At 37.6% G+C, this 16,660-nt stretch overlaps 1 protein-coding gene and 1 pseudogene across 1 annotated transcript in view; one reads left to right on the top strand and one right to left on the bottom strand.

The window, feature by feature from the left end:
- The window catches only part of LOC140529116 (metaxin-2 pseudogene), a 59,266-nt pseudogene extending 47,037 nt beyond the window's left edge, over positions 1–12,229 (bottom strand).
- UNC13C (unc-13 homolog C) overlaps positions 12,059–16,660 on the top strand; it is a 769,865-nt gene continuing 765,263 nt past the window's right edge. Inside the window, exon 1 of the mRNA XM_072616138.1 lies at positions 12,059–12,580. The gene's annotated coding sequence lies outside the window, so the exon portion shown is untranslated. The remainder of the gene's footprint in view (positions 12,581–16,660) is intronic.

Below are 16,660 nucleotides of genomic sequence, written 5' to 3'. Positions count from 1 at the left end.
TTCTTGCAGCTGGCAGATTATTTATCACTGAAGCATTACTGTACAAAGCACCAGCTATAATTGAGCATAGATCTATTCATGTTTGGTCAGAAAATTGCAATTAACCACTCCTCCCTCTTCCCCTTGCATAATTGTGTTCCAGGATGTGCCTAGGTATTTGCCCATACATTCCCAGTCTCCACATCCTACTCCTACCTAAAGAGTGAATTTCAGTCAGTCTCCTCCTTTAAGTAGCTCAGGTCCCTGAAATGTAGACTATCATAAATCTCTATTATGCATAATATAAAGGATAGAGAGCAAGCCTTGGAGTCAAGAAGACATGGGTTCAACTCTAGTCTCTGACATGTTCTGTCTGTGTGACCCAGGAAGACATTTAATGTCTCAAGCAACTCTCTGAAACTGCAAGTTACAGATGAGCTGCCCTTCTGTATTGGTGGAGGGAGTTCCAAACAAGAAGTTCCCAACTGATGAAATGTCAAAGGCCTTCCCCCTCCAAATGCGGTCTTGCCTGAAAGGCTCATCTGACTAAAACAGATGAACAACAAACTCTCCAGAGGTCCTGGTGGCTGCCTGAAATTCCATAAATGTGTCAGAATTATTCCACTACTTTCTTTTTCCTCCTGGTCGGTACATTAAACTGATTCACAAGAAGCTGGTTAGTTCAGATCATGAAAAGCTTTACTCTCCTGAGGCAGCAAGAGCAGCCTGACAGGAAGGAAAAGGCGAAAACCTAAGGAAGGAAGAAGACAGGACCAAAAAGGAGAGGTGAAACAAACTTCATTTATTTCACAGTTTAGCTTACAGTCAGATTCTGCTAAAATCCATGTAATGCTACAACTGGTCTAAAGCCTAAAGAGTATTTCCTTCTTTCCTTTCCTCTTTCCTTCCTTTCTTCCTTCCTTCCTTCTTTTTCCTTTTTCCCTCTCTCTTTCTTCTAAACAGGGCATTGTTAGACTCTGTGGGTTCAAAAAGGTAGAATTTTTTTTTTTAGCCTGGGAAATGTCAGGAACAGGAAGGAAACATTTATTAATCTGCATAAAGTCATTTGTATAAGATAAAATGCTACAAAGATTTTTGACACAAGTATTTAAAGCAAGACATGTTCAAGGAATTTGTTGTTTGTGATTCACTAAATGGTTTTTATATGTACTATAGAACTTTTGCTCAGAATAGAAAGAAAACAAAGCTATGATGCAAAAACTACAGACACAAATAATGTTAAATGGTTTACAAACTGGCCATCTTATTTGATAGAAATTGGACTAATAAAACAATTTCAATGCTGAAAAGGGGCTATATTTTTGAAAGCTTATAAGGGAATACTGAATATATTCAGTTTATGATTATTCTTCTTTCTTAATGTTAGTGTTTTCTAGCTCTATTTTCATGCACAACTAATAAGAAGCTTTGCTTCAGCTAAAGTATTTAGACACATAACAAAGAGTTAAGTTTGGAGACAAATGGGATTTTCTTTACACACATTTTGAATTTTTTTTCCTGTTTTTGAAACATTATCCACTTCCTACTGACCTCCCTTCCTCTAAAAATCATTGTTATTGACTAAATTTTCAGTAATGTCCAACTCTTTATGACTCCATTTGAGGTTTTCTTGGCAGAAATACGGGAGTGGTTTGCCATTTCCTTTTTCAGCTCCTTTTGCAGATGAGGAAACTGAAATAAAGGGGGGTTAAGTGACTTGACCAGTGTCTCATAGCCAGTAAGTCTCTGATGTCATGTTTGTATTTAGAAATATGACTCTTCCTGACCCTAGTCCTGGCATTCTATCCATTACACAATCTTGTTGCCCCTAAGAACCTTTCCCTGTAGCAAAGAAATATAAACAAATCAACATATTGGAATCTTCTGACAAGATGAGCATTATTATGTACCTATAGTCTATTACCTTTCTTCCAGGACAAGGGACCATACTGTCAGTCCTCTGACATCAAGGCTTATGACTATATTCATGATGACTTCCAATGTTGTATGTGAATTGTTCTCTTAGAGTGCTTTGCTATGCATCAAGGAATGGTGCCAAGGTTCTTAACATGGAATCCAAGGACCCTCAAGGGGTCTGTGGATAGATGGCAGGGGTCTGTGGATAGATGGCAGGGAACTTGGATTAGGGAAAAAAAAAGATTACATCTTTATTTTCACTAACCACTGGCATTTCACATTTCCTTCAGTTATTTAAAAACACTATTGTGAGAAGGGATCCATAAGCTTCACCAGAGTTCCCAAAGAGGTTCATAATATACAAAAAAGTGTCAAGAATCTCTGCTTAATGCAAACTCTACTCTTCCCTGTTTTCATTCCTTCCAAAGCTCCAGAGACACAACTAGTGGCAGTTCTGAAGCCGAATGTCCCAGGAGAACAAAGACAGGAGAGGTAGCCTTGTGTGTCCAGCGGTGTCCACCAAGCCCACAGAAAACACAAAATGCATAGTGATAGACAATATTTCCCTGTACTGCCCTGACTCTATCAGCACACCCAAATTCTCTCATACACAGACTGCTCTGCTCTCTGGTTTACCTTTGAAGAATAGAGGTGGGCTAATTAAAAGCCAAACTCAGCAGCCTCCCAACTGCCTAGGGCCCTATCTTAATACTGAGTAGCTAATAACCTCCTTCCTCAGGACTAGAAGTCATTCTGCCAGGTGTTCTAGCCAAGTGACAGCATCTTTATGCTCCTACTCCTTCCAGACCATACATGGATGTTGTTATCCTTCCTATCTGCTGCTGACAGAAATTCCATTTAGGTCATTTTTACTGTTTTCCAAGTCAGCAATGCAGTAAGAAAGGACTTTTAAAACACTGGCCTCCTTGAATAAAGTTGACTTATGACATCTCAAAATTGCAGGTAAAACAATGTTTTATTTGGAAGGCATTTTAGATATCATTCAGTCTAAATACCTCATTTTACTGGTGAAGAAACTTAGGCCAAGAGAGATGAGTGATTTTCACAGGGTCACACAGCTAGTTGGTTGAAAACTCATTATTCTTAACAGGTATTCATTGCTTTTTTACTGTTCTCTTAAAAAAATTAGAACATTCTTTTAAAAATATTTTTCATTTCCCAAATCCTCTTCCACAGTTCAGCCCCTTCCCAACCCATTAAGAAGGCAAGCCATGTAATATCAATTATACATGTGAAATCATGTAAAATACATTTCCATATTAGCCATGTTGCCAAAAAGCAAAGAAAATAAGGAAAGCAAAACAATATATACTTTGATTTGCACTCAGAATTCATCCGTTCTCTCTCTGGAGGCAGGCAGCATTTTTCATCATGAGTCCTTCAGCATTGTCTAGGATCATTGTATTGATCAGAGTAGCTAAGTCTTTCACAATTGATCAGTTACAATATTGCTGTTACTATGTTCAATGATCTCCTAGCTCTGCTCTCTTTGTTGTTGTTGTTGAGTTATTTTTCACTTGTGTCTAACTCTTTGTGACCCCATTTTTTGGGCAAAGATACTGGAGTGATTTGCCATTTATTTTCTGAAACCATTCCCCCTTGGGATTCTTTCACAATCATATATCACAACTTGTTCAGCTATTCCCCAGTTGATGGGCATCCCCTTGATTTTCAATTCTTTGCCACCACAAAAGGAGCTGCTATAAATATTTTTTTAAATATGGGTTCTTTTTCCTTTTTCTTTTATCTCTTTGGGAGACAGACCTAGTTACATTACTATTCTTAACTTCCATAGATAGGAAAGTGGAAAAAACATTTTCAGTATTTTAAAGTAAGGAAATCCTAGGAATCATGTGTTGCTGAACATCTTACCTGAGTATAAGTATGTGATATTAGGCAGGGATTCTTAATCTAGGGTTCTGAATTCTTTTTGAAAAGAAGTTCTTAGGTTTTACCAGACTGCCACAGGATTCCATGACAACCCCCCAAAATGGTTAAAGCCTCTTATCTAAGTCATTTCTTCATCAAAACTCTTTGTTTGATTTAGAGAAGAGACTCAATTTATGATTGAGTTTAACTACTGTGAGCCAGCATACTTTGGCAAGGAGGGTCTGGTTGATATCCTATTAAATCAATGTAAAAATTAAAGAGAGAACATATATTTACTAAGCAAAATTTGAAGTCTATACTTACAAATCTAAACAGATTATCCAAATGGTAATCTTATGCTCAACAGTGTAAGTTGAGGAAAGGTTAGTAACACAAGATTCTGGTAGTAAAACATCTAGTGGGATATGCAATTAGAGGATGTTTGCATTAGTAAAAGCATTATTTAATTTTGATATTTAATGATTTTCTTGGTCCACAATAAGGGAAAAAAGAATAAGAGCATTCAATAGTTTTCATTGACATTTCTCCAAATGTAGTACTTTCTTTGCAGTTCTAGGTAGCACTTCCTCTGGTATCTTTCCCCTTTCCCCTAATTTACGTGCACAAGTTAGATTCCCTGAGAAATGATTATCTTAGGTTCAATGTGTTCTGTGGACCTACAGTACTATAACTATCTCATGAGCCCCCATTGGTGTGTTTAGCTTAACTCCAGTTAGCCAGGGCACATAATTAGCTTAAAGTAAAGGCATCTACAGAAATGATACAGTGAAAATAGTAGCTATAAAGCATCTCCCCCATAAACCTGGGGTAAGCTCTCCCACAGCTTTCTACAGCATCGGTGAGAATGGTGGTAGATAAAAGTTCATAAGCGGAGAAGAACACATATATGGAAAACATGTGGCTAAGGCATAGGTCAGGTTAAGCAGTTCCTGTCTGATGCAAGAGCCATTGATATTGTTTCACTGTTCCTCTTGACCTCAGTCTTACAGTTTTTGCACGATACTATTTCAATGTCTAGCTATAATCACCACCAATTCTTGGTTTTAGCTCAAATGATCGCCTGGACTGAATTGATGGTACAGGGGCAACTAGGTGGTGCCGGGCATAGAGCAATGGCCCTGGAATCCCAAGTTGTGTGACTCTGGGCAAGTCACTTAACCCCAATTGCAGAGGCAGGGGTAGGGGGTAGGGGCAGGCTGCATAGAAGAATCTTGGCCTCTGGGGCCTGCCATTGCTTAAGTAGGATCTTTCCTTGACTTCCAACCTGACACTGTCATATACTTCTCTTATAAGATGCTATTGTCAATGGGGGTAGGAAGGAAGGAGAAATCCTCTTCACTTTTGTTCTATGTTCCCAATCCCAAGGAAAGAAAGGGAAAAGGTGAAGAGAAAACTCTGAGGAACAATGTTCTTTCCTAGATACCTCTATTTGCAATTCTCTTCTACAGCACAAATGATGGCAAAGATGACTCCTCCAAATTTTAGATTCTTTCAAAGAAGATTTACAGTTAGGGTAAATCTACTCACTGTCAGTCTTCAACCTAGTTTCCTAATCCTTTCCTAAGCAAAGGGAAATGTTAATTTCTCAAAGGTGAATACTGTGCCAATGCAAATTAGGACATGGAAAAGTGTACAACTTTACATCACATTTTTATAACTTTTTAATCACTTTATCAAGAAGATTTGGTGGACTTGATTGAACAGGGATCCACTGATTACTTCTATTCCATTATATTTTAGACCCTTTAAAAATTGTATCAGTATTTTAATCTCTTACACAGGTTGATTGTGATGTTGGGTATAAATGTTATAAAAGAAAGTGAGATGGGTAATAGAATGCAATGGTGGATATAGTAGTACTGTCCTTTTCTTGAATCAAACATGTATCACTGATGTTGGCCTGCTGATTGTCTGTAGGTTTGATCTGAGATCTCCCTAGTTGATTTCATAGAAGATCATCAGTAGCTTCACTGAGGAGTGATGAGCTCTTTGGTGGCAACAACTATGAAGATAGCATAAAAAGGCATGAAGGGGTTGTAACCTTTATTAGAGAAAAATTTAGAAGATATCTCTCAGTAGACTATAAGTTCCTTGAAGATAGTGTTAGTTGCATCTACATATCCCCAATGTATTGCACATAAATGTTTTATATACCTGTTGTACCAAGGACCCACATTAATGAAATCACTGAGCCACAGAAGTATCATGCTGTTTACCAAGTATGTGTCAGTGACTTTTCACTTGACTTATTTTAATCACCTTTTCTTATTGAGGAAGATAATCTTAAAAAATCTTTCCTATTTCTTTCTGTGAGCATATATTATTATGGTAATATACTGCCTTTGACATCTTAAAAAATAATAATAGCTAGCATTTGTACAAGGGGTCCCTCAAAGTCTTGGTGCATTTTTAAGCTTTGATAGCATAAATTTCACTAAGATATTTGGGGCCTCTTGTAGGGGTTGTAAAGTGCTTTGCGTATGTTATTTCTTTCAGTCCTTGTAGCAGCCCTTTGATGTGAGGGCTGTTATCTCTATTTTACAAGTGTCAAAACTGAACGTGAAAGAGATCAAGTGACTTGTCATAAACCACACAATTAGTGACTGAAGGAAGATTCACACTCTGGACTAAATCCTGCATCTAAAGATATTACAGAATCCATTATGATTAAGGTCTATGTATTTTTTTGAGTTTCTCCAATAAGCAGTGGGGAGGAAGGAGAAATCCATCCTTCTGCTCCTGTAGGATTCCCATGGTAACAAAGGTTAAAAAGTTTTGAAATAGCTAGGCAAAAATGAAGGGTAACAGCTCTCACTGTGGGCCTATAAAAATTACTTGGTTCTTATAGGAACTGAGCTAATGACTTTGGCCTTTCTCTCAAACTCTCTGGCTACATGCTCCAACCAGATGATCATATACATGATGCATTTATGTTTATGTAATTCAAATTTTTGTGGCTAAAATGCCTTAAACAAGATAAAGTTTCATATATTATGAATTATGACTTTTGAGGTAGAGTGAAAGGGTGGGATAATATTGATACATAATGTTTTATATGTATTTCATTTGAAACACAACAATCTCATGATACAGGAACTACAAGTGTTATCCTCATTTTACAATAACAAAATAGGCTCAGAGATGTTGAGCAACTTGCTCATGGTTCCACAGTTAGTAACTGTCAAAGGCAGTATTTGGACATGTCTCCTGATACAAGATCTAGGTGTCTTTCTGTATTACATTGACTACACTGCATTACAACCATTTGGCATTAAGACCCTGACACCTGGTAAGAGATGAATTTAGATTGAATGATCCTAATTTTTTGTCTTTGAAAACTCACATGTAACAGTAAAAATGTTGACCTACAATTTCATCCCAAGCATTTGCTTTGAAACCAGCTTAAAGGTATTATTTATTATAGAAATGCATCAGGCAAGCTTTTCCAAGCTGTACCATATGGTTTATTCCCTGACATTTGTCCCCCTTGGGTATCTGTTTACACAGAGTTAGACAAATAGCTGGCTATTTTAGGTGAAGTCATAATTTTACCTCAATTATCTTGATATGTCATTCTTCCCTTACATTTTTTCATGGAAACACATGCAGCTAACGATCTGGGTAGGTTATGAGTTCCTTGAAATAGGGGCTGGAATGCTTCAAAATGAGATTTAATTTTGCAAAAGTTTGATATATTCACTCTTTCAGAACTTACATTGTTGAATTCTGCTAGGAAGATCACTTTGACATGGTATTCTTTGGACCAGTCCCAACTCATCAACTAATAAAATGATGTCCCTGAGAAGTCTTGGTGGTATTTTATCCAAACTATAATTGGGTCAGAACACATCCAGTCTAATCTAAACACAGACAAATGAAAAATAAATTCTGCCTTCAAGGATGTTACATTCTCTTGGGCTGATTTGAAATATTAACAGAAAAGTTAGTATGCACATAATTTTAAATAGAAGAATGTCTGGCAAGTAGAGGAATCAGGCTGATGGTGGGGGCTAGTAAGTATTGTGTTGCACGAGAATGAAGTGGTGCAACATTGGCTTCAGTAATCTAGATGTAGTTACTGGTGTTATCAAGAGGGGGAAAAATACATGTCAGAATTTACTTGTGTTGATTATTTAATCAATAAGTAATTATTAAGCATCTACTTTAAGCTATGAATGGGAGTAAGCAAGTATCCCTGATTTTCAGATGTATGATACCTAATAAAATGAATATGTTTTTGAAAAGCTCTTTACTTTACACCCCATTAAAGGTTTAGGAAATGGCTGGTCTAAACTGAAGGGTATCAGCTGTCGATACAAATTTATGGTTATTTTAGATGCTCTACTACTTATGACTGTGTGTAACTATATTATTTAAACTAGATTTTCATCAAATAATTCCTCCTCCATGTAATCAGGTTCTTTGGGGAATTTTAATGTCTCTGTAGGTAAGTAGTCAAAGTGTCTTTTTTTATAGTAGTGACATATTTCATTAGCAAGCAGATGTTATTTAGCACTAACTGTTTCAATAGCTTTTTGAGAAGTAAATAATTTCCATGGTGAAATTTTTCCATGGTTATTGCCAGAAGTTTGATCAGTAAAACCAAAAAATACCTCTATTAAATCACAAAAATTGTCTTTGAAGAATTTGTTTCCTAGATCTCTGGTTTTTTTTCCAATTTGAAAAAAATGAAACTTTTTTTGACAGTCCTTTACGTCACACTGTCTTTCACTAAAACAAATTCCTTTTATCCAGGAGCATTTGAATTGGAACTTGATTACTACACTCTCTTGGATTTCAGATTTTCAGCCTTCTGCCATGTGTAAGTCATAGGGCCTGCTTATGAAAGGATCTTGTTGCCTTTGTTGATTTATAGGTTATATGAACTAACTCATAGGTAGCAAATTATAGAGAGCTAGCATGGTGCAGGAAATAGAAGGCCAGCCTTAGAGCACAGGAGACTTGGATTCAGGTCCAGTCTCTAACATGCTAGCTGTGTAACCATTAGGCAAGGCACTTATTCTCTTACCGCCTCAGGTAAATCTAAAGGTCAGTGGACCTCCAAGAGGCCCATGAATTGATTTCAGGGGCATCTATGAACTTCAATAGAAAAAAAATGCATCTTTTTTTTTTTTAAGAATCATTAGTTACATTTCTAATCCTATGTATATTTTATGCATTTAAAATACATTCTGAGAAGGATTTCACCAGATTGCCAGAGAGGCCTACAATACAAATAAGATTAAGAACTGACCTAAAACTATATGTTAATTGAATTGTAATTATGTATTAGTGTGGGGAGTTTCTAGAACAAGAGTTATGTAAAGTGATTAAATTGCAAGTTTGGACAAAAAATATTTTAATGAATAAATCGAATTTAAAAAATGCTGATTGATGACCTATGTGTATCATAGAGATGTGCATTAAGATTTCTTCAGTAATTTGAAGATAAGTAATTTTGTGGGCATAGTATCTATCCCTATCCCAAACTCCTATGCAGATGACAACAGAAGTTACAGATAACTTAGGTGTTCTCTGAGAGTTACTTTAACCAAACAATTCATCACTTCCTGCATCTGGTGATGAACCTCCCTGACTTTATCTAGGCCAGTGCTTGGACATCCATCACAAGGATTGTACCTGAAGCCTTTGTAGCTTTTATCTAGGATCTTCAGAGCTTGTACTCTTTGTACTCTTTTGGAATAGTCTTCAAGAAGCCAGAGTCATTTCCATGATGTGTCAAGGCATCTGATTATTACTTTAATGAAGGTTACAAAAAAGTATGGAACAAAACCCATAGACAATGAAAACGCAAGGAGGTTATGATCTATAGGAATGGAAGGAATAAACACAATGATATATTCAAGGAATCCATCTAAGTACTTGGGAGCAAAGTGTTGTTTGATACCTAGAGCTATGTTTTAGCCAGATAACAATCTATTTGTCTACGTTTGTGATTTTATAACATCATAGATCTAGTCCAACCCCTCATTTAAAAATGAAGAACTCGAGGCCCAGAAAGTATAAATTACTTGCCTCAGTTCACATAAGGTAGTAAGACTCACAGAAGGGATTTGAATCAGATCCCTTGGCTCCAAAGTTAGCATTCTTTCTACTGTATCAGATTAGGTACCATACCTTATTGAATGGGCTCTACTTTTATACTGGATGTTCCAAAAGTCTTAGCACACTTTTAAGATTTAGCAGCTTAAATGACTATCAAATTTATTTAAGTTTATAATATATTAAATATTATTTAAAACTGTTAGATAATTTTAAGCTTTTATTGCTTTTCTGTTCAATCATCCTTGACAATCTGTGACCCCATTTAGGGTTTTCTTGCCAAAGAAACTGGAGGGGTTTGCCATTTCCTTCCCTAACTCACTTTCCAGATGAGGAAACTGAGGTAGATAGCATTAAGTGAGTTGCCCAGGATCGCACAGCTAGTAAGTGTGCAAGGTCATATTTGAACTCAAGAAGATGAGTCTTCCTGACTCTAGGTCTAGTACTCTATCTACTGCCGCTCGGCATCCCCTTTTAGCTTAAAAGCAGACTGAAGATTTTGGGACACCCTACATACTGAAAGGTATATGGAAGTTGACCATAATTTTTCTTTCCAAAAACTGAAGTTTGAATCTATAATCACAACCTAAGTCCCATAGGTCCACTGTCCCCCTGCTGTAGTCATTGAGCTGCTGCTTCTAGCAGCTACAGCCAAGGGGCAGCAGAGCTTCCCCTAGAATTCTGTTTCAGTGGCTGCTAAAGGTGGAGATCTCACCAGTTCAAGTTCTGACCCCCTGTTGCTGCTTGTTAGACCATGAGTAGCTGCTTTAGCCCATTAGCAGTTCCTTAAGCAGCAGGCGGGGGTAGGTTCTGCTGCTGTAGGCTTAAGCTGCTGCGGAGAACAAGATTGGGTAGGGCTCAGTTGCAGCTACCTACCATAGAAATCGATTTCAATTTAGGAGATTTTTTTTTTAACTTTAAAGGCTTAATGTGTGTGTGTGTGTGTGTGTGTGTGTGTGTGTGTGTGTGTAGACACATACCTACATATATATGACCGTTTATACAGTATGGTTTACTTATGGATTACTGTGAATTAAAAAACCACACATAACACAATTGTATCAAAGTTAACTATTAGTCAACATCCAAGTTTCATCATGTAATGAATAATCTTGTTGTAATTGCTGTTTTCAAGTGAAATACAATTACTAAACAGTAACAATTTATGTGAAATAGAGTTTATTTGAATGCTGGATGGAGATACATATTTAATCTTTGTATATCCTGGCCATCATCTGATATTTAGTTGGATTTCTATAATGTGAATTATCCTTAGATTTCCCAAACACCCACAAAAAGAAAAATATTAAGTTCTCACCACTGAGAAATATAGGACTTTTCCCCCCTTTAGACTAGATGGAGGTTTAAATGTGTACCAGAGAGACTTTACAGCTCTATTGTAAAATCTAATACATTGTTTTTGCTTTGACTGGATGAGGAAAAGGGCTAGGTAACGGATTACTTTTCTTGGCCAGATTTGAGTGGGGCTAGAAGGAGAAATGATGTTAGTGTCATGTGAGAACTTTTTTTTTGTCGTGAGGAAGAAACCATGAGTTTCCTTAGTTTTGACCCTGATTCTTAGCTTAAAATAATGTTTTGTATTCATTTTCCCGTTTCCTCCTGTAATTTTTACACTTAGTAGTCTGGAAAACATGATGAAAGCGTCCCTTAAAATATGTAACAGCCAGATCCCTTGGGATGAGATTTTAGTACCTCCTTTCCTAGACCCTCAGGTCTATCAGCTGCTTCTCAGGGGCTAATTGGAAAATGTACCTCATTTAAATGCATTGTACTATTCCCCACCCCCATCCCCCATGAAATGAAAGCTCCATTAAATTCAGAAAGGTGATCGTTAAATTATCCTTCAGCCCCGTTACCGAAATGACTAACTACTGATGCGCCTAAGCAGAAACCGAGAGAGACCAGTGCCACCACTGGGGTTATGGGACAGAAAGGTTAGATGACCAGTGGCCCTAGCAACCCTTCTTCCGTCCGCAGACGTGAAGCTGTGCTTTCCTTCGCCCCCGCCAACTTATCTGTAAGGTGACCAAAGCCTGGTACCTGCATCGCTTGTGATAACCACAAAGGGAGCAAGGACTTTTTTTTCTTCCCATTTCTCAGTCTCTCTCCCTGGGTCTGCGTGTGCAGTAGCAGCAGCCGGCGCCACCGCCGCGCTGTTCGCTTCCAGAGGAGGGCTAGGGCGAATGCAGTCAGTGCTGCATTCAGAAGCAGCGGCGGGGGAACGGTGATGTGTGAAGTTGCCAGCCCACAGCGCACCAAGAGCCTTCTGCCACTCAGCTGTTGATGTGGTGGAGTGGTGGTGCCTCCTCCTAGGCAGAGGCGCGGATGGGCTCCCCATCTTGCCCTCCTGGAACAAGGGAGGAGAAAGGAGCTGCCAACCGGAGCCGGCAATAGCAGGGAGCCAAAGGCAGTTTGGGGCCAGCAGCTAAGTTGTGAAATTGAATTGGATGCTGCCTCGGAGCACGGCTGAATTGACAAGAACAGATCCCCTTGCAGAGTAGCAGCATGCCTGATTGCACTTGAGGCGAATCACTGGGGAGCAAGCTTCTTGCTTGGTACTAGCCATTTGTCGCTAAGTAAAAACAAGGAGAAACAAGAGCAGGTTGGGAGTGATTTCCCTGCAAAGCAGATAGGGGGATACTCTTCTTCTCGTGAATACCTTTTTTTTTTTTTAACAAGAATTTCTCAGGTATGTACCCTTTTCTGACCTCTTCTCTGCCTCCTTTGCTTGTATGTCTTTCTTTTTATTTGTACTTTGATGTGCTCCCTTCTGTGAGGCATGCATTTGCAGATGATTCCCTCCCTAAACGCTGTCATTCAGTTGATGACTGTGGCTGGTGTGTATACTTGTGAAACAGGCTTCATTTCAAAGGTCCCTCATTCAAATAGCCTTCAAACATTGTTTCCTTTTCCCCTCAACTTTCTGTAGAATAGTTACATAGGAACCAGTAATTTTTTGTTTTTTCCCTTGGCAGGGGTAGAGGGTGTATGGGCATTACCGTGATAACTAAACCGTGTTTTGGCAATGGGACACTTTAAAAACAATAGAGAAACACAGAAAATCAAAGTTAATGGGCCGCTAAGTCCGGATCAGGAAAGCAAGAAGATGTCATTGGGTTGGGTCACATCACCCCACTGTTTCCCTGGTTCACAAAAGCATCAGTAACAAATGAAGCTTTTGCAGCTGGTTCTGCATTTCTAGGTTTTGATTAATTGTCCAAGATGAACTCTCTGCAGCTTTGCTTTCAGGAAGCAGCCTTCTTCAAGTGCATTTTTTAGTGTGTTTCACAAGTAGATCAAGATATGCAAGAAATTTATCTTTAAAAAATATATTTAAAAACCAACAGCAAAACAAAACAAAAAAACCCCACCAAGGTCCATGTTCTATCAGTAGGAGTAACCATTAACAGCTATTATACATTGGGAAAACATATATATCAGCATTAGTGGTAGTATTCCACCTTTAGCTTCCAGAGTTAGATGACAAAGCTTAAAGTTGTTTTCTTACTTTTTTTAAAAAAAGAAAAAATGGAAGAAGTAGGTAACACATTATATGCCAAAGTAAGTTTTCTTTAAAAAAAAAGTAGACTGTTGAAATACTAAGAATTTCAAGGTGTCACTTTTGATTGAATGGTAAATTTGGTGTGGGGTTTTGAATCTAGGATTTTTAACATGTCAAATTAGGTGCAAAAATCCATGTTTTGATATAAAAACATCCAATGATCAATCTCATAAAATCTTCCTAGAATTTAGTTGTTGATACGCATAGTTGAGGATGAGGTAGGAAACAAAAAGAATGGGAAAGTTTGATTGATTTTATAATTTTTTTTCAAGAGTACATAGATCTACCAGGGAAAGAATACACATTTTCTTAACCTAGTAGAATCAAGAGTTAATAGTAGAGCTCAAGAAACTGAATTACTAAGTTCCATTACTCTTAGTCACAATTTCCTGTGAATGGAAAATCCGAGTAGTTCAGATCTACTTTCCCCCCAAACTAAATTAAAATTATGGAACCTTTTGAAGTCTTTATTTTTGCTTATGTCAATTAAATTACTTCCCCACTTGGGAAAACAAAACAAAACACTAATATTTGTCAAATGCCAGAGTTTCTGAGCCCTAAAATGGATTGCATGACAAAATGATGAAATCAGAGCTTTTGAAAATTATTTTAATGACAAGAATTGAATATCTAGCTCAGGAAACACTAGACTTTTGGGGGAAGTATACATAAAGAGTTAGGTTGATTGGCAGATGGGGAAAAGTGCTTTTATTCTGTTTGTTTGGGGTGGAGGTTATGAGAGAAGGTGTACGTGTGCCTACAGTGTGTGTAGTACAAGGAATGATCTTTATCCCTGTGAGACAAGGGATGTTTGCATTTTGTATTTCTCCTGTCCCCATCCCCTTTAATTTAAGTAGCCTAAGATGAAAAATTTGAAAGTGGTGTTTCTCTGTCTTATTGTTCTTTCAAACTAAAAAAAAGCAATGGATTCCAACTGATGAAAAGGATTAAGATGGATAGAAATAAGTCTCTCTCTCTCTCTCTCTCTCTCTCTCTCTCTCTCTCTCTCTCTCTCTCTCTTTCTGTCTCTGTCTCTGTCTCTCTCTCCTCTCATTTTCCCTCTCTGTGTCTCTCTTCCTCTCTCTTCTTTCATTTCCCCTGTCTGTGTCTCGGTCTCTTTCTCTCTCTATGTCTCTGTCTCTCTCTCTGTCTCTATTGTCTCTGTCTCTCTCTCTCTGTCTCTGTCTCTCTCTCCTCTCATTTTCCCTCTCTGTGTCTCTGTTTCTCTCTGTTCTTTCATTTCCCCTCTCTGTGTCTCTGTCTCTCTGTCTCTGTCTCTCTGTCTCTCTTCTCTCTCTGTCTCTCTGTTTCTGTCTGTCTGTCTGTCTGTCTGTCTGTCTGTCTCTCTCTCCCTCTCTCTCTTGATTATTTCTAACCCTGTCATTAGGTCTTGACTAGTACCATTGGTAGCTAGTTTCTATGGTCAAATTCTGCTCTTATTTAGGAAAATGTAAATGATGATTATAAGAATGATCTTTGCAGGTTGAATTGGTGACTATCTTACCTAAAAAGCACTTATATATATTCAGTGTCAAAAGATTTAGAGGAAAATATCCCCACCCCAGTGAATGGAACCCCTTGTGGTCAGTTTATAGGAGGAAGTTGACAAGGATGAGTTTTGTGAGCCTGATGGTTAGAAGGAATGCCCATTTTTCTGCCAAAGTACATATCATTTCCAATTGTGTTGGTCTTAAAATATGAGGAAGCTAATTATGTTGAGCATTTTGCTACTAGTGTATTTCCCCAAATAGAAGTAAATATTTAATACATAGTGACTTTGAGGACTCTCAGCTCACACACTAAGTACCTTGGCTAGGGCAGAGAGGACAGATGGAAGGCAAAACACATTAGCATCCTCCCAGATTAAATGAAAGAATTACACTCTTTAATGATAACTCACATTTGTATAGTGTTTGAAGGTTTGCTAAGCACTTCCTCTCAAAGTACTGTTTGAGGTGGACAGTGCAAATCTATCTCCGTTTTGCAGATAATGAAAGTAGGGCCCTCAAAACTGAGATGACGTGCCCTTAACCATTCAGCTGAGATAGGATCCAAACCCATGTCTTTTGTCTCCACTCTATTACTCTATACTGCTTTTACTTAAGACTTGGCATCTGTTCTCCAAATAACTTAAAGTATCTTTACCCTAATCACAATTGTCTTTAATAGTAATGATAGTAATGATGATAGCTAACATTGATATAGTATTTATTTTGTGCCAGGCACTGTGCTAAGTGCTTTGCAGTCACTATATCTTCACAACAATGCTGAGAGATAGGTGCTATTATTACCTTCATTTCACTTTTGAGGAAACTGAGGCAAACCAATGTTAAATGACTTGCCCAGAGTCACACAGGTAGTGTTTGAGGATGTATTTGAACTAAGATTTTCCTGACTCCAAACCCAGCACTTTATCTACTGTACCATGTAGCTATCCTGATATATGGCATAGCCAACTGTAATTTAAGGCCCTTTCTTTTCCTGTGCCTCCCTCAGACCTCCCATTCTCATCCCCAACTGCTCTATGGTATTGCTGCTATCAATCTCCCTTAGTTCCTTTCTCATTACACCTCCCACCCCATTAATGGAGTTGTACAATATCAAGCATTTTTGAAATTAAATTTTTCCTGTTTTTAAATTGAAAATTTTATTTTAGAAAAAGAAAATATATGCAGCTCTGTAGAAACAGAAAGTACTCTTGGCAAATCAGAAGTCCCTGTCAGTTTAATAATATTCAAATGTATTATGTATAACTTCATTTGCTTGTAAAATTAATGTTTGTTATATTACTTTCAAAATGTAGTTCAGAATATAAAGTATAATAACAAGCTTGCTAATTTAACTTATTTTTTAAATGATTAAAATTTTGGTGATATATAAGCTAAAAACTCCTTTATGGATCTCAAAGTTAGTAGGACCTTGGACAAGGTCAAGAACAAGGACAATTTGGTTTCCAACTTTTCCTTGAAATCTAGCAGCAAATGTATAATATGTATGGGAATACATGGATACTGTTGCCTATATACCTGCTCCATTTTGTGTTTTAAAGTTTATTCAAGAGGAGAAGTATTTTTACTCATCTTTACATCAAAAGTCAACAACAAAAAAAAACTATAAGCAAAGGAAGTCTTTCTGCTCAAAAAATAGTACTGCCCTCCAGAGGCAGAAATTAATTTTCCTTTTACATTTGTACTCTATGTTTGTTCT

This window comes from Notamacropus eugenii, chromosome 1, assembly GCF_028372415.1.
Source record: "Notamacropus eugenii isolate mMacEug1 chromosome 1, mMacEug1.pri_v2, whole genome shotgun sequence".
In the NCBI taxonomy this organism is placed as follows: Eukaryota; Metazoa; Chordata; class Mammalia; order Diprotodontia; family Macropodidae; genus Notamacropus; species Notamacropus eugenii.
The sequence above is the reverse complement of the archived record's forward strand: the minus strand, read 5'-3'. Positions and strand labels throughout refer to the sequence as shown.